At 45.6% G+C, this 22049-nt stretch overlaps 1 long non-coding RNA gene across 1 annotated transcript; it reads right to left on the reverse strand.

Annotated features, from left to right (window-relative positions):
- Window positions 1–11278: 11278 nt before the first annotated feature.
- On the reverse strand, window positions 11279–13430 carry LOC104866947. The gene is made up of 3 exons (XR_781616.1): window positions 13350–13430; window positions 12607–12691; window positions 11279–11345 (listed from the first exon to the last, which is right to left on the reverse strand). It is a non-coding gene; the product is annotated as an uncharacterized LOC104866947 (long non-coding RNA).
- Between the last annotated feature and the right edge of the window lie 8619 nt (window positions 13431–22049).

Genomic DNA, 22049 nt, shown 5'->3' on the forward strand with positions numbered 1-22049 from the left:
GCCTAAAAGCAGTTATTGAGAAAAAGATAATTTAAAAGGCATAATATAAAGCTGGCAGTTGATTTTACAATGCAAGTATCTGTAAAGTGATAAATGAAAAAGAATTGAAAACTTAGAATGTCCTTTAAAAAGGAATATTAAGTGAAGATATTTTCTATCAGGAAAAACGAAGAGAGCTTGCTACTAAGTACTAAAATAAATTCTCTAGAAAGAAGAAAAAGATCCCAAATGAAAGCTTGGAATAGAGAAGGAATGAAGAGCAATGTACAGGGTAAATGTATGTGGGTAAATTTAACTGAATATTGATCCACAAAACAGTAACATTAATTTTCTGTGGGGTTGAAAATACTGTGTACATAAAATTGAAATGTATGACAAATATAGCACAAGGAGCGGGGAAAAAGAGTTAAAGTCTTAAAGGTTCTTATCTGAGAAATAGTAAAAGTATTAATTTATTGTAGATTTGTCTAAGTCAAGGACATGCATTACAAATTTTTAGGATAGTGATTTCTTACAGTAAAAATGGAGTTGTGGAGAAAATTATTTTTAAAAATTTCATTAAAGAAAAGACAAGAAAGGAGAAAAAGGAGAGAAAAACCATATATCAAGTGAGACAAAATAAAATAGTAAACTAATGGACTTAAGTCCAAATACCTTAGCCATTACATTAAATATAAATAAACTAAATGCTGCAATAAGAAACAAGGGTTATCAGCCAGTATTTATAATATAAAATACAAACCAAAAATGTCCTAAGCTGTACTCTGATTCCCAGAGATTCAGATGAAATATAAGGATCGAAAATTTAAAAATAATCAAATTAAGTAAGGTAAATCATGGAAACCTTAATCAAAAGAATGCTACCATAACTACATTAATCCAAAAGCATTACTAATTATAGGCCAGCTCAACAAGGCAAATTTTTGTAGCAGACTTTTTAAACAAGTAGGGGTATAAAACAATGGTTTAAAGTATAGTGCAGTAAATTAAAAATAATGCAGTCATTTGTTATCACATACTAGGTACTGTACATAATTATATGTGCTGTGTTTTTATATGACTAGCGGTGCAGTAGGATTGTTTATCTCAGCATCACCACGAATATGTGAGAAAAGAAGCAATAGGGATTTTTCAACTCCATTATAGCCTTATAGAACCACCATTTATTTATGGTCTAGCACTGACTAAAATATAATGAGGCACATGCCTGTAAATAATAAAAAGTTAAATATAGTTCTTCAAGTGTATTTAGTTAGTGCTATGAGTTGATAGTACAGCAAACAATTCTATAATGGTTTGTATTATGATACAATCTAATCTCTACTATTCTTTCTATATCACTTAGTTTTCTATTAACGTGCTGGCTCAAAAAGGATATGAAGTTCTTATATCCTGGATTTATTTAACTAGCCCAAATTCGTTTTCTTTTTTTTTTTTTTTCTTTTTTTTGAGACAAAGTGGCTGTTGCTCAGGTTGGCCTTGAACTCATAATCTTTCTACCTCAGCCTCCCAAGTACCTAGAATTATAGGTTTGCATTGTACACTCTTTCTTAATTTTCACATCAACTGATAACCCATTTCCTATATACCTGTTTGAATGTCTTAATAATTATTTCATATGTAAAATTACTCACAAATTATTACAGCATTAAAAATTTAAATAACACTTGCACATTTATTTTCACATCACTGGTAGATTTAATGCAAAGCACAAAATATTCTCACTCCAAACCTATCTAAAATAATTCCCACACTTATATTCGATGGTAAGTAATCTAGTGTTGGCAATAACTTGAATAGTACAGTGTAGTCACAGTACTGATATATTCATATAAGTTAGATATGATGGTAACCTTCAAGATTATTCAGTTACTGATTAACACTAACTCATGAATGCCAAAACTATGTTTAAGTATGTATTTGGCTTTTTGGACTTAAGGGAGAGGCTTAATACCAAGGCAAAAACTGAACTTTGGTATCCCCTATGCAAACTATGCACCATTCCTTAGGAAGCTTTCTACCAAAACAAAATAATAAGCCAAGGAAGAAGAAAACATGGAAATCAGGGAACAGGATTTCTGACTTACAAGAGAAAAGAAGAAAGTCTCCAATGAGGGTCAAAGGAGATTTTAGGACAACTGTGCACCAGGCGTAGATGACAACCAGGCCAGCATGGAAAAAATTCAATGTACCCAGAAACAGAGCTCCAGGAAATTGGACAAAACTGCGCCAGATACAAAATCTATGAGCCTCTTCCAGCTGTCATGCACTGGGCCAATGAGCTCTTCCCACCGAGATGGCCGCTCCTACCACTTCCAGTGTCGCGCAGAGCCCCCGAAGGGTCTTGTTAATGCAATCTGAAAGTTCAAGGGAATAAATTTATGTAGGATAAATTTTACCAAATGAGAAGCCAGACACAAAGAGCCAGGAAGATGAATCAGCTTACTTCTTCTCTTGTGTGGAAGACACTGTGGTATGGTTTATTCTTGCAGCCCATGTCTCGAGGTTCCACTGAATACCCCTGCTGAGCAACCTACCGTGTTCCCTGGTGGCTCTTTACGAAGCAGTAGCCATGTGCGGTAGCACAGAATCATGAATTACTTCACATCTTTCTTTTCCTCTGTCCTCACTGATGGGCTTGTATAGTATAAGCACTTTAATTTTGGCTTCAGAGTCTAAGTTTTAGAGGATCTTGGATAAGATTAAAACTAAGCAAGTGATCAAGAAAGGTTAACTTCAAAGAAAATTGAAAGTCATGCGAGAAAAGGGAGGTAATGATAGTGCAGTACATGGCTGAACCCTTAATAAGGTTTAATTGGCATAAATCCTAAACATCCAGCAAAAATTGGGAGATGGCTACAATGGGAAGGTGGGGTGGAGGAGGAGATGTTGGTAGGTGTAAAAGTGGCTAAGGGGAAGCTAAATCTTTGCCTTCCCTAACAAAAAGTCAATTAGACTAAAAAGTTTGCAAAAGGAAAATAAGTAAAAAGAAAACTAATAGAATTGCAAATGATTGTTCTGGAAAGGAACACAGGGAATTGAAGATAATTCCTCTTTTTCAAGCCCTGCTGAATTAATGGACTCTTCAACCATCTACATTTGTACCATTTATTTTATTTTATTTATTTTTTGTACCAGGGATTGAACTCAGGTCCTTGTACTTGTGAGGCAGGCGGTGGAACCACTGAGCTAATTCCCCAGCCCTGTACCATTTATTTTAAAAGACACATTTCAAATACTAGTTCATGTAAAAGGCATTTGGTTTTATTTCTGTAAGCTATAAAATAAAATTAAGGCAGATGTTTAACTTTTCTTTTTTTTCTCTTTTCTTTTTTTTTTTTGGTACCAGGAATTGAACTCGGGCCCTTGAGCTTGTGAGGCAGGCGGTGGAACCACTGAGCCAAATTCCCCCTACCAGATGTTTAACTTTTGAAGAAACACCCAGTTTTCTGCAGTGATTAGGTCATTCATATTCCCTTTAGCAACGTGTGAGAGTTCTAGTTACTCCACGTCCTTGGCAAACACTTACTGTTGTCAGTCTCTTTACACAGCATTCCATATTGTCTTTTTGGTTTATGTCATTCTTGTTGGCATACAGTGGTTTGAATCTGCATTCTGCCTGATGAGTAATGAGGTTAAGCACTTTGTCTTGGACTTCATGGCCTTTCTGGTTATTTGCACATCTGTTTTTTTCTCCTTCAGTATTGAAGGTTAAACTCAGGGTCTTCGTACTGAGCTATATCCACAGTCCTTCTTTTTATTTATGTTTTTATTCTGAGGTTAAGTTCTTGCTGAATAGCTAAGTTGCCCATCCGGGGCTCAAACTTGCTGTGCTCCTGCCTCAGTCTCCCAGAATGCTGGAATTTCATGCATGCACTAACACATCCAGCCTGTGTTCTTCCTAGTTGTTCAGTTTAGTTGTAGCAGTTTTATTTATGTTGGACACAATTACTTTGTCATTTTGTGTGTGTGTGTGTGTGTGGCAAATATTTTCTTCTAGCCTGTAAATTAAATATTTTCTGACTGCTCACTTATAATAAACAAAGTTGTTTAATTTTACTGAAATCTAACTTATCGGGGTTTTTCTTTAATGGCTGACACTGAGTCCTAAGTCTCAGCCCCTTCTTGTTCCCTCTCTCTTTGTGTCTCGGGGGCTTACTTGCCCCTCCTGCCACGTTATGATGCAGCAATGAGGCCCTCACCAGATGCAGCTCATTGAACTTGGACTTTACAGCCTCCCGAACTGTGAAACATAAATTTATTTTCTTCATGATTTAATCCAGGTTGTTGTATTTTATTATAGTGACAGAGAAAGAAATATGACATTCATATCAGTGTCCTAGCCGAGGAACAAGTTACCAGAAATTTAGCAGCTTAAATCAACATGGATTAAGTCAACATTTTCTGTGGGCCAGGAGTCCAGACCCCGGCCGGCTGGATCCTCTACTGAGAGTCTCACGAAGCTGGAATCACCGGGTCTGTGGTCCTTTCCTTTCCGGGGCTCACGTGATTGTTGGCAGGATTCAGTTGCAGCTGTCAAAGCCGAGGTCACATTTTCTCGCCGGCTGGCAGCAGAGCGTGCTCTCACTTCTAGAGGTCCGCTAGCTAGCTTCGTGGCAATGGGCATCCCTCAGGACCTCGCCTAGCAGGCGGCTTCCTCCTCCAAAGGCATCGAGGGAGCACCCCTCCCCCATCTGCTAAGATGGAGTCTTATGCAATGTAACATGACCAGTGACATCTGTCATCCTTGCCACACTCTCTTGGCCAGAAATAAGTCACAGGGCCTCCCCATACTCATGAAGTAGGGATTAAACAGGGCACAGAACCAGAAGGCAGAGCTATAAAGCCACTTCGCGGTCTGCCTAACACACCCATCCATTTCTGTCTGTGACCCAGCAAATCCTCACTAGCTGTTTACCCAAAAGAAATGAAAACATGTTCATGAAGGACCTATATGCAAATAGTCATAGCTGCTTTGTTAAAAAACAAACACATAAACAAACAAAACAAAACAAAACAACCGAGATGGCCGTCAATAGAGGACTGGAAAAGTGTACTGTGATATACTCATGCAGTGAAATACGGCTCAGCAATCAAAAAGAATAAGCGGCTGAAATACACCTCCATGTAGATGGCTGGAGAATCATGCTGAGTGAGAAAGCTGGGTGTGGAAAGTACCCACCACATGTGCTCAATAATCCAAACTCAAAAAGAGGTAAAACTAAACCTCTGCTGGTAGCAAACAGGGCGAGGGGTTAACTTTGGTGACGGAACTGTCTGGCAAAGAGTTGCAGGAAACTTTTTGGAATAATGGAAACAGTATATATTCATTAAAATGGATATTTGAAATTCATCTGTGTAAATTACACCTGAAAACAAACTTCATTTGTTTCAGAGAGCGAATGCATTGAGCAAGGGATTTTGCTCAATGTACAGCGGACCCTGCTTGATAAAAGTGCAGCTCCCATAGACCTCACCTGGAAGATGGTGATGCGGGCCTTCTGCAGTGATGCCAGGCAGGGTCTGCATTTTACACTTGATCTTAGCCAAAAGGCCAAGAAGCGATAAGGGATCTGCACTTTAAATAAACAGCTCAGGCTATTCTGATACTTGACCCCTGGGCCTAGTTTGGAGAATGTGTAAGCTGTGTTTTCCCCCCACTCATTCTCATTCTGACACTGGCTTCTCACAGCAGCATTCCAGGGCAGGAAGAACCTCAGGACAAATTCCTCCACCCTTGAGTCGAAAGAGGAGAAACAGCCTTTCTGCCTCTGCCCTGGTGGGCCCGGGAGTCAGCAAATCCACTGACTGTTATGTATTAGGGAGGGGAATGCTCTCGAAAGGCCTGGTGTGCACAGTGTGGCCTGGGACGGGGCTGCAGACAGGCTGGGCCAGGAGCAGCTGCCTCGTCTCCTTTGCTCCTGACCAGGCTTGAACCTGGGGTGCACACTCCACTGAGCACCAGCTGGGCCTGGGAACCAGGCGGGTCTCAGGAAAGGGAGAGGAGAGGGTATCTGGGGAGCCCAAGACTCCTAAGGACTCCACTTCTGCACGTTTGGTTTAGCCTGAGACGAGGATTTCCCGGCAAGGGGTGCACTTGCATCTCTTCTCCATGCTGCCTCCTCGAAAGTTCACCCATCTTTTCAGGTACAGCAAAGAGCAATGAGGGGACAGGGCTGGGGGCTCTGCATCCATCTGGAGAAAGTATGAGACTGGAAGTGTCTGCGAGACCCAGGCAGGTTCTGTGAGCCGCTGAGCCAGACGCCGAGTGCACTCTGCACCCCAAGGCCACTGTTGGCATTAGATGCAAGGCTTCTACCTGCCCAAGGGCACAGCTGGGCTCTGCACCCTGCAGGTATGAAGCTCCCGGCCAGCTCCTGCAGCTAAGCCAAACCAGAAGCCAAACAGGTGGAGGGCAGAGTAACTTGAATGCCCTCTTTATTCTGAGGGCTTCCTGTGTGCCAGGGAAGCAGCCTCGTGGTTTCTCAGGACCAGGATGGCACCCAGGATGTCACTGCACGGGGGCAGACCCATGTGTGAGGGGCAAAGTTCATGTTAGACTGGGCATGGCCAACTTTAGAATAGGAGAATGAATACCCGTGAAGCACCCATGACGTGGAAAATGCCCTGCTCACTGCTTTCTGTGCTGTATTTACAAGTGCCACAGCAGGTCTGCAGGGAGGCTTTGCTCCATCTTGGAGGTGATGAACAGGCCGAGAGGCTGACTCTCCAAAAAAGGCACACTGAGTTAAGTCAGAGATCAAGGAGTGGCCTCTGGAAGCTGCGATATAGCAGGTGGTTCGAAGTTCCCGAGGGAAACTGGTGCCGATCTGTCTCCACTCAGATCACTGCTGTAAGACGGCACTAAAGGAAACCTCAGCCAACAGCAGCACCTGGAAATCCTTGGCAAATGACTTCCACCATCACCATCATCATCTTCACCATCATCCTCACCCTCACCACTGTTGCTCCAATTGCCCCTGAGCTGCCCGACCTGACAACAGACAAAACCCTTGTCTGTCCCTTCTTGCACTTGAACTTCCAACCCCCTGGGAAGTAGATGTCAACCATTGTGTCTGTTTTTCAGATGAGCCAAAGGGAGCTCAGCTCAGTCCTTCCTGTTAAGCAGCCTTTGGGCCACAGAGCTCCTGGTCGCCCTTCCTTAGAGATGGAGGGGGCATGGGCATGGAGCCGGCTCCCCAGCCTGGTCAGGGAGGGGCCTGCCCAATACGTGAGGGAGTGAGTCCTCATCCAGGTGAGGGAGGAAGGGGCCAGGCTGGGAGGATTACAGAGCATTTGAACTCAGCCTTAGAACAGCAAATATTGATTCAAGAAGCTGCCCAAAGGCGCTGACATTTTTATAGTCAACAAATAAAATGGAACTCTCCCCCCAACCCCCGGCCACAGGCCCTTGCTCTGCACAGCTGCCAGGGAACATTTCTGTCATCTGTGCCCAGGGAGAAGAGGAAGAGCTGGTGGGAAATGTCCACAGGGGCCTGGCTGACGTCACCTCTTCACCTTTAGAGGGACCAGGGAGCCCAGATTGCAGGGCTGGGAACTTGGGGAACCGGCCAGCCAGCCTGGCAGGTGTCAGAGTCCTTCGGGGCACAGCAGAACTTGGCACCAATACCCCCAAAGGCGACACATATGCCTCCCACACGCAGCTTCCTCCTGTGGTGGCTCTTTGGCAGCTCATGCAGCTTTGGTCCCCCATTCATGGGTGAGAGGACTTAACCCCACCCCCCAGAGAAATCTAGCTCTCCAAAGTAAACAGCAAGAGGACAGTGACATCTGCCCAGCTCTCTTCTGTCAAAGCAAGAGAGCACATCAGCACTTGTCTTGCTACTAAGCTGAAAACGAGAGCTCTTCATGTGCCAGATAGCTGTCCCTGCCCTCTGATCCACAGACAGGCAGTCACACTCCTGCCTTCACACTTTGCTCACCTTCACCTGGAAACATTCCCTACCCAGCACTTCTGAACCTATGTGCACTGTTCAGGGCTTTGCTCTCCTGTCACCTTTGCAGGAAATCTTCCTAAGCTCTCCAATCTCACTCCACACTCAGGCAGGCAGGAGTCTTTCCTCAGTGCCCCTGAAACACTGGCTTGCCGCCTGCCTTGTGGTACTTGCGCCACTTTGCCCTGTGTTGATTATTCCATGAGTCCTTGTCTCTTGATTCTTCTTGGCCAAGAGTTCCATCCAAAGGCCAACCCATTTGTGTTGCCCCCAAAGTCAGAAAAGCACATGGTACTTGGCAGGTGCCCAATAGGTGCTTCCGGAATTGAATCAAACCAACCCAAGACATGCAGCTTGGAAACCAGAGTTGCAAAGTCAGAGGCTAAGGGAACAGGGCAGGAAGTCAGCCAAGCCCCAGGCAGGCCCTGAAGCAGTAAGGATCTGAGTGCTGTCCTTAGGAACTCAGCTACCCATCCAGCTCTCTGTTCACCTGTCTGTCCAGTACCCAGGCACCCAGCTTCTACTTCATCCTCTGGCCCTGGTTAGGTGCCAGGAAGGTGACAGCAAGCAGCACGCAGCCTTGCACCCTGCCTGGGGATTCTGGGCCAGGCCAACATATGGTGGGAGAGCCTGAAAGGCTTTTTTATAGACTCCCAGACCAGTCTGAGGGCCAACCACTGGGAGATGCAGTCACAAGGATTGTGACTTTGGGCTTTGTCAAGGAGAAGACAGTGCTTCTCTGGATTGGTCCCCATCAGACTTGGGATATAAGCTGTAGTTTGTCATGACTCTTCCCCTTCTAGTGCATAGTGGGAGTATAGGTCCTGGTCCCTTGTGGTTGGGGGAATCCATGGAGCTAGCGCCAGGCTGGAGTGGCAAAGATCATCTCTGAACTGGTTTCACAACTGGTGTACTTGATGGCTTGCATGAGTCCCTGAGTGTTATTTTCTCCAGTGTCAGTTCTGTGCATCAAGGCCATTCAGGGGCTGTAGTGGGATGGCTCTGCTACCTGTCACATGAGGCCTCCGAATTGGAGGCAGTGCCCGCTAGCCACCATGTCTCAGACATCAGGCAGGGGACGAGGGCCTGCAGGTCCAGTAGCTTGTCCATAATTAGGTGACTCAGAGGGGTTGGTGTTCACATCTTTCAGCCTGAACTTCGCCATGTGGTCACACCTATCAGCGTGATGCCTGGGAAGCTTAGTTCTAGTGGGGCAGATGTGTGCCCGGCTTAAATTCAGCCTTGTTAAGGCTGGAAAATGGAAACATAGCTGGGACAGTCTGGGCTCTTCATCTCCCTCATAACCAACTTGCTCTGAGTAAATTTCCAATTCTCCACAGGCCCTGGCTGCTGAAGCCCATGTCCTGGCCAGCTGGATCTGTGGCCCTTCTCTCTTTTTCACCATCAGCCTTCCCGCTCTGAATGACCTTGGATAGAACACTGGCCTTTGCAGAGCTTCCTTTCCTTTATCTGGAAAAGAATGGTTTGGACCAGCTGACTACATAAGTTCTTTCCAGCACTGACCTCTGACGGCCATGGTGATGGGTAAGTCCTCTACTTCTCTGAGTTTCAAGTTCTTCTTCCAGAAAACAGAGATAAAATAGTTCTTACCTCAGAGGGTCGTTGCAAAATCATCTAGGGTCATGCCTGACTCATATGAAATAATGAGTGTTTGATATAATCAAAATGATGTATGCTCCACTTGACAGTTCCGTAGAAAGAACCCAATGCACTTATTCATACTCAGGCCTGAGACAGGGCCAGCAAATATTTTGCACAAATTCTGTCATAATCTCCCTTCTGCCGTGGACATTGCTAGTCTACCAAGATGCTCTTCACAGGGAGCCAGGTTGTAGCCTCCGTGGTGTTCATCTCGTCATAGTGGTCCAGCAGCCCCCATCAGTCAATCCAAGATGGCGTCCCTCCCCCTAGGAAGGCTTTGTGGTTCAAACCCAGTAGATTGAAAGAAAAAAGTAGCCCACACATTTCCCTATGATGGCTCTTATTGCACTACTTCATAATTTTCTTTTTACTTGGTATCCCAATTAGACTGCTCCATGCCACCCACTCCATCCCTAAGAAGGGAAGCCAGGAGCTCTGTGGCCCAATGGCAGCTCACCAGGAAGGACTGACCTGAGCTCCCTTTGGCTCGTCTGAAAAATGGGCACAATGGTTGACATCTACTTCCCAGGGGGTCGAAAGTTCAAGTGCAAAAAGGGGTGGGTAAAGGTCTCGTCTGTTGTCAATTTGGGCAGTGTAGAGTTCCATGAGGCAAGGACACCAATTCATCATCTACCTCCTAGCCCAGAGACCACAACACTGTAAATATTTAAAAAACGAACCCTGTGGTTGGTAATTAGGGGAGTGATCTGGGGGTTAAGTGGTGGGCTTTGCAGAATTCCATGTTCCCTGCTCTAGAAGCTGCCCTAAGAGATGAGAGATGGGTTTCTCTGGCCACATTTCCCGCTCATTGATGACTGGGAACCCTCAAATGACCTGGGTAGCCAGCACATGTCAGGGGATCAAGACCAGTGAAGTGGGGACCTCTCAGACTCCTCTAAGGGAGCTGTCCTGCCCAAGACCTGGGATGTCTACCTGCAGCTCAGGCTCCAGGCAGCAGGGCAACTTCCAACTTAGCAACTAATGGACCGGTAAGAGCTCAGGCACCTGCTTTCTGCTCTCAGAGACAGTTGCTCTGCATCACTTTGGTGACAGACTAGAAGGTGGGGGCTGGGTGGGGGGCCATCTGTGTGGTCAGCCCGGAAGCTGCTTACTGCTGGGGCTCAGCAGGCATGGAAGGAGGCAGCGACCACACTCAGTGGACTGCTCCCAGACACAGCAGAGGTGTGGCAGTCTGAGACCCATTCAGTCTCCAGGACTTTGCTATCGGCCAGATAACGTCATCTAATTTTGGTGGGTAAAGTATGCTCACCAGCCAGGGAAGGAGCACGTCATGTGAGAGCACTGGGAAGGCCTCTGCATGCCACCCAGCTGTTTCCTGAAGTGCCAGAATCAGGATGAAGCCAGGAGGGCCACCTTCCTAAAAATGCCTCTTGGTTGCCCAGTCTGGTATTACGGCCCTTCTCTAGGTGAAGAACCTGACTTGGAAAGACCAAGTGACTTCCAAAGGCCGTGTGGCTTAGAAACTAAGTCATGCACCTTCAGCCTTAGGGCTTGTCTCACTGTCCCAAAGATCTCTGTCCTTCTAATAAATCTTTGATGCTCCAGAAGACACAAACGCCAATGGGCAAAGGTCACTTAGAAATAACTAATATTTTTAAAAATTGAAGTGTTTGACTTCATCTTCTCAGTTGATCCAGCAACGCCCCAGTCCAGGTATTATGGGTTTAGGTAGCAGCAAACCAAAGCCTTGCCGATGTGGCTAGGATCCTGTGAAATAAAATTTATAGGAAGCCACTGGTTTCGACTGAGCTTCTGCACTAGGTGCAATAGAACAGACCAAAGTGACATTTCTCGTGGTGCAGTTACACATCCCAAACCAAAACTAAGGTACTTATCTGACCTCCAAGAAATTAGGAGAAAGAGATAATAGCAAGATCCCCAGGCAGGCCAGTTGCACCCAGCATGATAAGGAAATCCCCTCTACTTTAACCTTTACAAGGAAAGTAACTTGGCCAATCTGCTTGATTTTTTACCTCTTTCTGCTCCCTTCAGATCTTTTCTGTGTATAAAGCCAACCTCCTCTGATGAACTCATCAGCACAAAATAAAATGAGATGTTCTTTGATTCCATAATCACAAATAAAATCCAATTAAGATCTTATATACTACATTTATTGTCATTTTGTCTTGTGAGAACCCTGACCTCCAGGTCCTTACATTTGGAGGTGAGCTCAAAGCTGCTGGGATTGGTGGCATCTCCGCTAGCATCCTTGCATAAATAATGCTAATGCTAATAGAGTTTACCCCAGTTATGCATGGGAAGTACTTGTCAACTGTATTTGTGGCCTTGCCTGCAACTCTCACAACTATCATGTCTGCTACCAACTATTTGTAGGTCCAGCCAGAGCCTCCCATTGCTACTGGGAGGACTAGGATTACAAAGAAAAGAAAATTATTGTGCATAGTTTTGACTTCTAAGATAAGTTCGCAAAGCCCCTTCTGGAAGCATTAGTTGGTAAAGGGATAGTTTTTGTATTTCAAGGGTTACAGACTTAGAACGGTTCAACTTAGGGCTTTTCAGTTTTATGATGGTGCAAAATTGCATTCAGTGGAAACAACACTTCTCATTTTGAATTTTGACCTTTTCCTGGGCTAGCAATGTGTGGTTGGATACTCTCTTGAGATGCTGGGCAATGGCAGCCGGCCATGGTGCCCAGTCAACCACATCATAATAGCAAATGGCCTCTGCAGCATTCTGTATTACTAAGCTGTCAGAGTCATAGTGTTACATTGAACTGTTTGGTCTCAAGCTGCCTCTGCACATGTTTTAAATTTGGCCTAAAGGTCTCTCTGTACATAGTGAACTGCAACCTAACTTGATATGTAAACAGACTACAATCTACTTTGGTAAGTTGCTGAATCTAACCAATCATAAGTGGCCAACTCTTCAAACCTTATTCAAAAAAGACAAATGGGAGCTGTAACTATTAGGGTATTTCTAAACCTCACTTCTGTTTTCTGTACTTTACCTCCTTTTCTCTGGAGAACAGTATAACTTGCTTTGGGTGGAATGGAACATTCTGAAATATTGCTGGTCTTGACTACTACTTGATTCTAGAAAGGTGAATAAAGTTAATTAAAATCCAAAAAAACTATTTGTATGGGTTGGGACATTCTCTTTTAAAAAGAACATTGGGTATTAAATACAATTTCAATTTATTATATTTTCACTTTATAGTGGGTTTATCTGGAAATAACTTCATCATAAATCAAAGAAAGTAAGATTTATATTTTACAAACTCAAATTTATCACACTCTCTTGTTTGAAATGTATTTCTTGAGAACCTATTTTGAGTCCCTCACACTCTTCTGAATACCTCGGCTGTTCCTCCATGCAGATGAGAGTAGCTTAGTCAGCCTCGGGAGGGATTGAGAACACTTGCCTTGTGGGTATGGGAGTAAAGTTGGGTCAGGCTGTGTGGGAGGCAGAGTGGAGTTCAGTGGAACCTCCAGGTTGAAGGTGGTTGAGGGGAAGAGGAGGTAATTGTGAGGGACACTGCCCTCAGAGTGGGCCTCCATAACGTCTGTTTCAAGGACTGCCACAGTCGCTGAAAGGCCACTGCACTCCTGGCCACTGGGCAGAGAGTGGACTCAAAGGGCCTCAGATTTGGCTCAGCCCTTTTGTCTGTGGCAATCTACCTAACATCCAAGGCATACATAAGCCAGCCCTCCTCTCCCAGAGAATGGGGCCCAGGATGCCAGAGGGACCAACCTGGGGTGGAATTGAAGAGCTGCTGTCTAGAATTCTCCTCTCAGCCAGAACATTGTGGATCATTCATCTGGATTGGGACTGTCCAGGTTATACCTATGGCCCTACCTGTGCCGGGCATACTGTCACATGTTTGTGGTGCTACCTGCCTTTGTGACCCAGGCACTGCCTTGATTACCATTGTGAGCAGAAAATTTAAGCACCTGTGCTTGGCCTCTTTACTCAAGGTCATAAGGTATTAAGTATCGAAGCCAGGATTCAACCACAAATCTGATTCCAGAGCGCTGAGTCCCTGATGACACCACACACACTGTTTCTCGGGAATTTCCTCATCAGTGTGTCAGTAAACCATAATACAGGGAGAGGAAATGTATTGACTGATGATGGAACAAAGATCCAAAAGGTTTGGCCAGAGGGATAAGTGAATCTAGCAAGATGATGTTTAATACAAATCAACATGAGTATGAACTGGGTTCAACAAATCCCAAATGTAGAAAGGAAGCAAAAGTCAGTGCCAGAACTTCAGCTAAGCAGCAGCATGTAGCCAACACGCACAAGCCTCTCCTTTGACAAAGAACCAAATGCTGTGACCAAGCCTTGGCTGTACTGTAGCTGAGAGCATAGAGCAAAGAAGTTGCTTTTGCTCTGCCTTTACCAGTCCACCTGGAGAAGGGAGAACAACTGGAGCTTATTCTGCAAATGCAAGTGTACAAAGAAGCCAACCTCAGGCGGGTTTGTGTTCCTGCATCCCTAAAGCGCATACCTATGTGTGGCCTTTGGCCAATTATACATTCCTCAGCCCATTTTCATGTCATGTGACATGGGGTTAAGCTTCCAGCTTGCCTGGCTGTTGTAAGGATTAGGGCTAAATTAGACATAGAAGAAACAGTCTTTGTAAATGGTATTATTCAAAGGAAGATGATCAAGATACTCAAAGTGGATTTGAAATGTTTGAAAATCAGTCGCCATGATCAGCTTGTTCCCTATAGAACTAGAACCAAAGCATGGTTAGAAGGAAGGAGGAAGCAGACTTCAGCTGGACCTCAGGCAGAAGTTCCGGGCAGACAGAGCTGTCTGTATAGGGTGTGGGCCACACCAGAAGCAGGAAAGCAGCTGCTCAACTCAAGAGGAAGCTGGAGGATCACAGGTGATATTGGGCCAGTGGACCTAACAGTCCTCTCTCTCTTCTTTCAATTTTTATTTTCATCAGTACATGTTGGCAGTACATAATGATTATATTCATCGTGGGGAATTGGTATGTGTTCATAACATATTTAATCCTTTTTACATCCCTTTACCACCGCCCCACACACATAGTATGTCTTGGTTGCCTTCACATTTGCAAAAGATCTATCTTCTTGCTTCCTAATGTCTTTTATTTTGCTCTTTAATTTATTTATACTTTAGACATCTCGGATAAGAAAAACTGCAATATTCAAGCTCGTGTGTCTGATTTATTTCGCTTAATGGTCTCAAGGTACATTCGTTTTCCTACAAATGACTTCAATGTGTCTTCCTTTAGAGCAGAGTGTTAGTCCATTGTATGTAAATGCCCCGTTTTCTTTACCCATTCCTCCATGTTCGATGGATAAATAGAGGCCACTTTCAAGATTTATCTGTTTTGATTGTACTGTGTGAAACATGGCTATGTATACATCAGGGTGGTATGATATGTCTAACTATTCAGGAAGATACCTAGAAGGGCAATTTATGGGACAAATGGAATTTATATTTTAGTTTTTTTAAATTTATCTTTAAAATTAATTTTATTGGTACATTTAAGGTACACAATATAATGACATTTAAAATTGAAAATTTGCACCTTTACATAACCCATCCCGATTCTTATTTTTCCCATTCCCCTGCTCTCCCTTCAACCCCTCAGTCCCTCCCTATCTATAAAGACTTTGTTGCCATTTTTTCCTTTTCTCATGTTAATTCCATTCCCTTCTTTCCTTTCCCCCACCCCTCCCACTTCCCCTTCCCCTTCGTACCTTTTCTTCCTGTTTCACATTATCGATTATACCTTTTAGTCCTTATTTACACTTTCAGTTTCTCACACTAGAGAAACTATTCGGTATTTACACATGTGTGTCTTATTTATTTCAAAGTATCACCCCAATTTGCATCCATTTAGCTACAAATGTCTCTAGTTTCTCATTCTTTATGGCTGAGTAGTACTCCATTTTATTTAGAAAAAAAAAAAAACACATTTTCTTTATCCACTCTCCTGCTAATGGGCAATTGGGCTGCTTCCAAATTCACAGATCATGAATTGCCGTGCTATGAACATGGATGCACATACATCACTGTTGTATGATTCTTTCAATTCTTTGGGGAAGACACCCAGCAGGAGGATAGCTGGGTCAAATGGGACCTTCAAATCCTTGTTCTTGGAGGTATCTCTATACTGATTTTCATGGTGGTTGTACCAATCTACACCCCCACCAGCAGCAGAACAGGGTTCCTCTTTCCCCATGGCCCTATCACCATTTGTTATTGGTTGATTTCATGGTAGCAGCCATTCTTTCTGGGGTGAGACGGAATCTCAGTGTTGTTTTCATTTGCATCTCTTGAATGACCAGTGATGTTGAACCTTTCTTCCTATGTTTATTTGCTATTTCTACTTCTTTGTCTGAGAAATGTCTGTTCATTTCAGATGCCCATTTTTGGATTGGGTCTTTAAATTTGGGAGGTCTTTTTTTTTAAAGTTCTTTATATAGTCTAGATAGCAGACCTTTGAGGAACAGCTGGTGAAAAGTGTTTTTTCACACACAGTGGATTGTCTTTTCACACTATTGGTTGTTTCTCTAGCTGTGCAGAAGCTTATTAATAAAGAAAAGATCCCACTTGTTGATTGTTTGTGCTAGTTCACAGGAAACTGAGGTTTTCTTCATAAAATCTTTTCCTATACCAATGTCTTCAAGAGTTCTACCTAATCTCTCTTCAGAAAGTTTAGTATTTCTGTTTTTTTATTTTTTATTTTTTTAGTATTTCTGTTTTAATATTTAGATATTTAATCCATTTCAATTTTAGTTTAGTGCATGGTGAGAGATATAGGTCTCGTTTTAATCTTTGGCAAGTTGAAACACAGTTTTTCCAACACCATTTATTAAAGAGGCTATCTTTCTGCCAGTGAGGGTGTTTGGCTCCTTTGTCAAAGATGAGATGGCTGAGTGTGTCTGGAAATGTTTCTGCATCTTATAATCTGTTCCACTGGTCCTTGGGTCTGTTTCTTTGCCAGTGCCATGCTGTTTTATCAGAGTAGCTTTGTAGTATAGTTTCAAGTTGGTAATTGTGATCCCCCTACCTTGTCTTTATTGCCTAGAATTGCTTTTGCTGTCCTAGGTCTCTTCTTATCACAAATGTATCTTTGTATTGTTTTCTCTATCTCTGTGAAATATACTGAAGTGTGACATGTGGACCTGAACCCAGTTCTGTCAGGCTTGACACTTTTAGTAATGTCTGCCCAGGTGGGATCACTGGGCAGCTGAAAGATGTGTGGCAATACTGTCCTGGGAGAACCGAAAGGTATTGTGGCCCTGCTCAGCTGCCTAACCTCTCTGAGCTCTTTGTTCCTGCTTGATCACATGAGAGGTCTGTTCCTCTGTCCAGGGAGACACTGAGAGCTCACAATAGCAGCCCATTTGCTGAGTGCTCCTGAGATCACCAGCACCCTAGCAGCCAGCCTCGGTCCTACAGGGCCTTGTTCAAGGCTCTCTGTGATCCTTTTCTCAGAGGAGCAAATGAGGCACAGGAGTAGGCACGCTCAGGGCTTGATTTTTTTCTTTCAACTTTATGCCCATTGCTAATCTTTATTTTATTTATTTATTTAATTTTTTGGTGCTGGGGATTGAACTTGGGTTCTTACACTTGTGAGGTAGGCGCTGGAACCACTGAGCTTAATCCCAGCCCTCACTGCTAGTCTTTAAAGATGTGATTGAAGTCCATCTCACATTATGTTGGACATGTACCCCTTTTAATTATTTCTATACTATCGGATACTTGTTCCATTTTTTAAAATAAAAGCAAATCTACTCATACATTTCTGTGCACCTGTCTGCATATTTCCTTGAGGCAGATTCCTGGAAGGGATATTACTGGGTCAAAGGGTATGGACTCACCTTCTGCTCTGCTCTGTGTTGCCAAGCAGCTTTCCAGGAAAGATTGCAGTGACTGAGGAGCAGCGGTGGAGACTCCAGTGCAGGAGGATCGGTGGCCTCTGGTCTCTCCCATCCATATGCATGATCCCCCGAAGACTGGCTGCCTCCAACCGCACATGCCCCAGAACTCACACTACAGACTAAGTTGAAGTAGCCATGGGCCTGTGCTGTGGGTCTCTGGCCTTCCTCGGGGGCCTTCTCAAGGTGTGGAGAGGGAAGCTGTCATCTGCTTTATGAAATGCCAGTGCCATATGTAGGACACACAAGACTACTACTAACCAGTACTAGTAATTCTGACATTTATTATTTACCCAGTAAATTTTGCATATTAATAAGAGTATCCTAATAATAAACCTATGATGTAGACTTTATTTTCCACTCATTTTAATAGGAGGATGAGGAAACTAAAGCACAGAAAGGTTGAGTGACTTGTCTGAGGTTGCAGTCTGTAAGCAGGATCGGATTTGTCACAGTCAGTTGGGCTCCATGGACCACACGGTCACCCACCCCAGGGTACTGCTGTACTACCTTGCTGGTGAGCAGCAGTTTCCTTTGTCCAACTTGTCTTGAGTTTCTGGTAAACTCTGTGGGAGCAGCGCTCAACAGGTACTTGGGCAACACTTAAGTCAACCTAATGAGGGGCTGCTGCTTGCTCCCCGCACGTCTGAGGCGGCAAATTGCAGGCCTGAGAACCAGGCCCCGTGGGGCACAGCACCATGCCAGTGTGGCGTGCTGGTATGCAGCATGTGCTCTGCAAGAAGAGTGAACTCAGAACAGAGCTCAGGGCCATTTCCCCCACACATTCCCACCACACGGTAAGCTCCATAAGAGCTGATGCCCTACTGCCTCATTCACTGCTGTGTCCCCTGGGTGGATGGCTATGTGACAGGTGGTCGGTACCAGATAAATGTGGGCTGACGCACTTCGGTAAGTCCCGTCAGATTGGCAAATATGAACAAGTTAGGAAAGCACAAAGTCTGAGGAAGGAGAAGTCATATGCAGAAGAAAACAGCAGTGAAAGGGAGTGAAATGTTGAGAATGGGAACCAGGCAAAGCAAAGAGAACCCTAAAGGGCTCAGAGTCTGTAAAAGACCCACCGTGCTGGTGGGAGAGCATGGAGGTAGGAGTGAAATGCAAGACTCCAGGTTGGGTAGGTGAGAAGAGGAAGGGAATGGAGGGAAACCAGCTGGGAGGTCCCCGTTAGGGTTAGGGTTAGGGTTAGGGCTAGGGCTAGGGTTGGGGTTAGGAACATCAGAACCACCTGTGGCCTTACTGAGACAGACCACTCGGCCCCTGCCACAGACTACCTGATTCAGTAGAATCTGCATTTAACCAGTCCCATGACAGGCAGAGCATGAGTTCAGCCTTTCTGCCTACTCACCAGCCCAGGCTGTGTGCTCATCTCCAGAACATCAAAGCTGGGGAGCTTCCCCTTTTACCACCCAAGGCTGCCTTTGTGGTGGGGACAAGGGAGCTGATGGCTGCCCTGGGACTTCCTGCCACACACCAGTCCAGTCTGTTTTCCTGCACTGGTGGCAAGTCCTTGTGAGAGTGCACAGGTGAAACCATTTGCCAAGTGCAGCCCAAGTCAGGGACCCAGAAAAGCTCTCTCCATGAAGCTGACTTATTGAAACCAAGCTTTTGTCCTCAGCTCAGGATGCCCAGTGCAATCCACTTCAGCTGCCAGCAGTGGGTCTGGGCTGGGGTAGAGCCAGGATTCAGGCCTTAGAAATACAGACTCCCTCCATCAGCAAATTCCTGAGAGGTGCTGGACAAAATGCAGGCATTCTCATGCTCAGGGTGAAAATGTAAAGCCAACTGCTGGTCCCTGAAAGTCCAGGCCCCTGAGATACCTGTCTCCATGTCTGTCCTGAACTCCTGTCTGCCGTAAATCCTGAAGCACTCAGCTGTGGGGCTTGGGACGAGTCCCCTCCCATGGAGGACTAGTGAGCCTGGCTGGCACAGTGGGTGACAGTCAGGGGCAAGATGAGTGGGTTCCATGCTACCTCCCACTACAGTTGAGGATCCAAGTGGGCTCAGGCCAGTCACTAAGTCTCTGAATCTATAAAACCAGGGCACTAATATTTTGGATTCTGCGGGCATGTGACTATGTGGATATACAGGGCCTGGGTGCCCCTGCAGTGCTGTTTACTGGGCTGAGGTCATTGCTCCTGCCAGCCAGCCTAGGAAGCCAGGCTGTAAAACCCACCTGGTCTTTGATCTATGAGCTTCCCTTTGGTAGAGGCTTGACTCAGATTCTAACCACTTGGACCTCCTGTGCCGTGTGTGCTAGAGGCCTGAGGCTCTCCATTCCTCTCCTTTCCCTGTGGAACCACCCTGCCCTAATCGTAGCCCTTTCTTAGGGCGCTGGGTTGTGAGGGCATGCCAGGGGTTCCACTAATCTGCTGGTTCTCAAACTAGATGTCAGAATCACCTGGGCGTCTTGTTAAAATGCAGTTGCCGGGCCTTGTTTCAGTAGTCTGAGGCTGCATTGCTACGTGCTGGGCGATTCACACTTTGAGAATCACTGTGCCAGGCACTCCACCAGTTCTACCTAAAAGTACTGTGGCCCGGCATCACTGTGACCTAATATCACCAGTGAGGGGCCTCTGCTGGCTAGTGAGTGTTGTAGGACCCCAACACCTGCCCCTGCTGAAGCAGCTCCTTTCTGCCCTGGTCCTGCCCTGCGGCCCCTGCCCTGCCACTGTCCTTTGCCTTGCTTGGCTCTGTGTGTGGCCAGGGCACCTTCTCTGGAGCTTTGTTCCAGCCCCATGGAGGGGACAACAGGTGAAGGGACAGGGGCAGAGGCTCAAGAACGTGTAGGTCCCAGTGGGAAAGTCTTGCCTTCCGTGGATGCAGCTGGAAAGTACATAGGAAGCAATTATTTAGGAAGGGGAAAGACCATAGAGGAGTTCTATAAATATTTGCTGAATTAGGGAACACAAAAGCTACTTTCCATGGTGCATTTCTTTAAAAAAACAAAACAGAACTCTGGTTTTGTGAGAGCCCTGCAGGTATTCATGGATAGCCCTTGATCCTTTGACCCAAAGTGGGGTGGGTTCGAGTTTCCTAAGAAGACACTCAGAGGTCGGACCTTTTTCTGGCACATATTTCCAGTGACTTGCATGGCAGCTGGAGTCCCAGGCTCATAAGTGTCCCACAGTCCACCAAGGTCCTGGGGGAGCATGGGGGGGCATGAATATAAAACTGGTTCCCATCCTGGGAAAGCTCATCTGAGCCTCAAGTGAGGAGGGGGCTGCCTGCGGCCCTTGCTAGGTTCTTAGATCCTGAGAACTCAGCCTCCAGGCTCAGGTGCTCTGCAGACCCAGGACTTGTGTGTGCTGCATGGGCCCCGTGTCTCTGGGAGCAGGAGCCTGGGGACGGATAAAGGTGGGGCCTGGGATGAAGGCAATTTTGTTTTGTTTCACTTAAGCCCTCTCAGCCAGAAGCTCCAGCGTTGGTGCCCAGGAAGATTTCCTTTTCTTACAGCCTCTGCCAGCAAGGCCGTAGAAGTGTGACTCCCACTAAGATGCCAGCACATAGGGTAAATGATGAAGAATGTGGGTAGCTTGATGAGAGCGTGTGCACGTGCACACACACACACACACACACACACACACACACACACACACACACACACTGCTGAGTGGATGGATGATGCTTGCAGCTCCAGCTCACTGGGATCAGAATTACTCTGGAACCAGTGGCATTACTACAAGCAAGCAGGTGGGTGGGTTGGAGTGTGAAAGGGTTATTTAACCACCCTGGATCCCCGCCCTCCTTCTGCCCAATCATTCATGGACACCTGGTGGAGAGCACAGAGCAGGGAGGGAATCACCAATGAGAGGGTGAGCTGGAGGCCAAGTATTTCTGGAGGCAGGCACTTCTAGGAAGGAAGGGCTGCTGGATCTTTCCTCTTGCCAGTTTCCTGGCAGCCAGTTCGCTTTGCCCTGTCTGATGACCTACATTCCCCAAAGATGGGGTCAAAGCTGGATGGTGGTGGGTGGAGACCTGGAAGAGAGGGATGGCCTTTGTCCACCCTGCCCTGAGTGCAAGATGAGAGGCAGGGAAGGCTCCATTTCTGGCAAGTGAATCTCCTGGCTTCTGGTCCTACCAGCACTGGTTCCTCTTCTAGAGAGATGTTTTCCAGGAACAGAAGCTTTCTGGAACACAAGCTGGACATTATGACTGCCCTTTCATGGTCAAAGGAAGGGCATGTGAAGTCCCTTTTCACCTGCTGGTCTTGAAGGGGTCAGCATCCAGATTCACTGGATTCAGCCCATCACGTGTCACCCCAGTAGCAGTGCCCCAGCTCTGCTCCAGGGAAATAGGAGGGTCAGGGTGAAATTCAGACTTAGGAACCCTTGACTCCCAGAGGGAATCATTCAACTTGAGGCTGGGAGGAAGTATAGCAGCGTGGGAGGTGGGATGAGGAGGTGATGCTTCTATTGCCAGAGAGAAGTCCAGATGTAGGGATGAATGGGGACCTCACTTAATAGTCATCCCACGGAGAGCTCCTCTGGTCCCCAGTGGCCATTGA

The sequence above is a fragment of the Fukomys damarensis genome, unplaced genomic scaffold (genome assembly GCF_012274545.1).
Source record: "Fukomys damarensis isolate Sample0158 unplaced genomic scaffold, DMR_v1.0_HiC HiC_scaffold_33, whole genome shotgun sequence".
Classification (NCBI taxonomy): Eukaryota; Metazoa; Chordata; class Mammalia; order Rodentia; family Bathyergidae; genus Fukomys; species Fukomys damarensis.